Source organism: Eucalyptus grandis, chromosome 1 (assembly GCF_016545825.1).
Source record: "Eucalyptus grandis isolate ANBG69807.140 chromosome 1, ASM1654582v1, whole genome shotgun sequence".
NCBI lineage: Eukaryota > Viridiplantae > Streptophyta > Magnoliopsida > Myrtales > Myrtaceae > Eucalyptus > Eucalyptus grandis.
Genome location: NC_052612.1, coordinates 47808447 through 47813151, shown reverse-complemented (window position 1 = coordinate 47813151; position 4705 = coordinate 47808447). Strand labels below are relative to the sequence as shown.

At 37.8% G+C, this 4705-nt stretch overlaps 1 pseudogene; it reads left to right on the top strand.

Annotated features, from left to right (window-relative positions):
* The first annotated feature begins 933 nt into the window (after positions 1–933).
* On the top strand, positions 934–3101 carry LOC120294689 (annotated as a pseudogene).
* Positions 3102–4705: the final 1604 nt, after the last annotated feature.

Genomic DNA, 4705 nt, shown 5'->3' with positions numbered 1-4705 from the left:
TGGAGGTGTAAATGTTGTTCATGCATACATGATCTCTTTTTATTTATAAGCTTAAGTTTTTGAGTTGGGTATTTTCCTTTTCTTTACATTGGCTTTTCACTATCCGATGTTATTGAAAGCAGAATATCTGAATTTTTTTCAAAATAAATAAACATTGATTTGCAAATTGATTGAATCTATGATTTCATATTGATCTTGACAACTTAGAATATTTGGAGGAATGTTGGCCGGTGGAGAATTCGCGAATGGAGCAGACATGTTGGATGCTGCCGAGATGATATTGTCAGAAGAAGCTGCATCGAGATTGGAAGAAGGCAAATTTTGGAGAGGAAGATTCAAAAGTGGATGGGTCGTGGGTTCTCTGGAAGTAAATCCGCTAGTGTCGGTGAAAAAGGGAACATGAGTCGACAATTTGATGGGGTGAAGAAATGAGAGCATCTTGTATTTCCAAAATGTAACATTTGACAAGACACAAAGACGGTTAGAGATAGGATCCTAATATCGATTCCAATCAATCAGAACCAATCACGCCAAATACACGGAATTTCATATAATCTCCTAAGTAAATCTCTAGTAGTACCAAAAGCCGGTCCAATTTGTGATATTGTGCTCATGGAATATTAGTTCGTGTCGTTATTCTGGGAGCACGCGGCGGTGCTAAGTTTCACTGCAATGATGACCACCATTAAAGAAAAGAGAAAAATACAACCCGGGATAACACTTTCAAGGGAAAGATTTCCAAGTTTTTCTCCAACGCAAGCGCGTGGAAATTTCCAAGCAAAACCGACGTCCCTCTCTCTCTCTCTCTCTCTCTCTTCTCTTCTCTCTATTTTCTTCTTCTATTGACCCTTCCACGAGAGTTCGTTCTCTTGGTTTCGCAATATATATGTGACGATCTCAACACGTTCTTGTATATAACTGCAAACAAAAGCAAAAAGATACAAAAGCCATAAGCAAGTTGTTGAGAGAGAGAGATGGAGGATTTGCCACCAGGGTTCAGATTCTTCCCGACCGAAGAAGAGTTGGTTTCGTTCTATTTACGAAACAAGCTCGAGGGAACAAGACAGGCTCTGCACGGGCTTATTCACCGGGTCATACCGGTTGTTGATATCTATGAGTTCCATCCGTCGGACCTTCCCCGTATGTCCCAATCCTTGACACTGCTCCTGAGAGAGAAGATAAAGCATTGCAATTTCTATATTAATTAACCTCAATATTATCATTCTCGATCCAGCTTTTTATTATGCGGATGTACTAGGCATTTCTATGGGTATTTGCTATTTGCCCTTTTCGACTTTACTGAAACAGTGGCCTCAGATGCTTCTCATTTAAGTTTTCTTGCATTTTTATGAATTATAAAATGGACACTCCTTCGAAACGAAGTCTCTTATTAAGTAATACGAGTGTGGGAGAACATAGTACGACGGATAATAGATGATGGGCTTCACTTTTTCTGCCCTTGTCTGAGAAGAGACGAACCAACGAAAATTTGGAGCATTTAATAAGGAAGTTGTACCTGTTAGGTCCTAATTTATGGATATAAATGTACGGTTTTATTCTAAATAAGTTTAATGCGATGGGTTTGACTTTTTTGTAGTATTCAGGATGTATGGTTTTCTTCTAAATAAGTTGGAGGATCATTCCATAATTTACGATTTTTATTTCCCCAAGCAGTGTTCATATGCATCCACAATATTTATGGACGGTATATAATCTCATGAACAATTTTGAACACATGCTAATGTGTTAGAACTATTTAAAAAACAGTTACAATTCCACCAAAGAAAGATTACAGATCTTTGATCCATACTCTCTATTCTATCATGAAACAAAATTCTTCTGGATCCAGAATTTGCAGGAGATCTATGCTGTGGAGATCCGGAGCAATGGTTCTTCTTCATCCCAAGGCAAGAGAGTGAGTACCGTGGCGGGAGGCCGAGGCGGCTCACGACCACTGGGTACTGGAAAGCTACGGGCTCTCCCAGTTTAGTCTACTCGAGCAATCGCATAGTGGGGGTGAAGAGAACAATGGTGTTCTATACAGGACGGCTCCGAGCGGCGTGAAAACTGAATGGAAGATGAATGAATACAGGGCCACCGAAGGGGAGGCTTCTTCTCCTGAAGAGATCCCAGTGGTGGTATGTGATGCCCTAATCCAATGTTTATCGAAAAAACTGTACGATAATTTAACATACTTTCAAATGTTGCGTAATCTTATTCTGGACATTGTTATGCTGGAGTGGTGGCGTCACTGCAATGGTATTAAGAGTAATCAAGACAAGAAGATCCAGGCAACATAAGTGCAAGTGCTTGCACCAACCTGGACAATTTCCCTTTCGTCTTTATCTGTACATGTTCTATTATCGCATTGAGTTTTCAATCTAATACTCAACCGGTCACTTCCATACGCAAATAGATCTACGCCAATTCTTGAACCGGAAAAAATAAAATGTAATAGACCACAGCAGATTGATTGTCTCTTTTGAGTCCTTGTTGTCAGAACACGCACGAGTCGAACAACGGCACATGACTAATGTCTCTCATTTGTGTATATGATTGCAGCCAAGGCATGAATTCAGTGTGTGCCGGGTGTACAAGAAAACGAAGACCTTGAGGTCTTTCGACCGAAGACCGATGGGAGAAATCATTAGAAGCAGCCAGACATTTCAACAGAACACCATGCCGAATGATGATCGACATCCTCTAGAAATGACATCATCTCGTCGAGGCAGTTCTCCGCCCATGGAGAGAGCAAGCTCATCACCAGACAGTTCATGCGCCTCCAAAGACCTTGGGACAATTCCATTGCAAGCAGGAGGACTAGGAAGCTGTATTGACATGGAGATGCTGCCCGATGATAGCGAACTGTTCTTGCAGGACTGGGATCAATTCTGGTACTAACTAAGAAAGCTAATTTACTATGTATAACTAAACAATAGCAGATTCGCGTTGTCATAATTAAAATGGGGTAACTCTTAGTCACCTTGGTGATGCCAAGTAGATGCGTAGTTCTCTTGAATTTAATGTCTGTTCACGGTGGGCTTGTATCCTAAATTTGACCATCAATGTAGAACTAATATGAAAGGTCTAATCAACATAGCCATCTTGTGCATCAGGCTTTATTAATTTTGGAAACATATTGCCTTGAGAGCATATCTTGCTTCTCCTTTTTAGGGGGTGGCTATGACGTCTTATCTAGGAATAGTAAAGAGTTATACAAAATAGATCGACAAAGAAAAATATTAAGTTCTTGTTGGGTATGTAAATATCATCATTTACCCAAATAGCTGCTTTCAATTTGCCACAGTATGATTAATTTAGTATCCTTACCTATTCGTGCATGTAACTTGTGATATTGTTAATGAATAGAAATAGAGCTACCATGCTAAACTTCATCAAAGCCAGCTAACTTCTAATCACAGTTGTGACTTGTGGAGTTCTTGGACACAATAAGGCAAACACATAATGTAAGGTTCTACATAGCTATGTAGCACCTTCATGCAGAAAAATATAAAGCAATACTTTAGTTTGGGTAGATTTTTAAAAGTAGTGTCGGGCACTCAAATTCAATAATTAAGGCCTTTTATGGAAAGTTTTGTTGTTAGATAAAAGTATTATGAAGTTCTTGGAGTTCAATGCCTATTTTTTCCGAGTCAACAATTCAAAGCAACTGTTGTTATCTACTTTTGGGCAAAATACTTTAGGAGTACATAACTGCTTTTCAAAATATTTTCAAACTTGCAATATTATGAACTACAAATATTGCTAGAAGTCTTGAAAGTGAATGACACTCTAAATATGTCAAATTATTTTATACGTTGTTTTTTTTTGTCGAAATATTGTATCTTTCTAATGCCTAAATCCCCCATATACATATGAGATCCACTTCTACGTGAAAGAGAAAATGGGTCCAACCTACGCAATTAATACTTCTTGAATTAAGAAAAGTAAAACTCTATGGATTAGTCTAAGTAGCTAGTAACATAAAAGATAATAATTATAGTAAGTTCTTCTAAGAAGTAAGTATATGAAGTGCGGCGTAGAACTTGATTGGTTGGTAAATAATCCACTCATTTAAAAGCCATCTGTAGATCGTCAAATAACTTAATATAGCAAGCTTTCAAAGTACTCTTAGAATATGAAAAAAATTTCAATGAGAAAAATTATGATTTAACGATCCACTTTTCCATATTTTTTTATTTCCACTTTATTGAAAATTCTCATGAAATTCATTAGAAAAAAGCCTAAAAAGTACAATCAAACCACGCATAAAGCTACACTTGTTAGCTCGGAAACACATCTTTTAGGTAGAGATTAAAGAAATTAGTAATTTTTTCAATTATATATATTTATAATGCTGAACTAATTCAACTAAATTGAGAGAGACGTGCATGTACTACCCTAACAGACAGATTTTATATGCCTTTGATGGAAAGTGTCATAAAAAATGAGGAGGCAGGGAATGTTTCCTTGCAATTGCTGTGAGGCCCGCTGTCATGGCGGTGGTTGCCTGCATGGGGTCCGCGCATTTTATTCGAACGAACAAACACGTGCAATTTCAGTCGATATTTCACCAAAAATTGGTCGATTTCCTTATATTTCCATAAAATAAAGAACAAGTCTTCACAATTAAGTAGCATCGACAATGATACGCAACGCGCGCGATACGTTGTTTCTAAAAAAATAGAGAACTCTAACATTTTGA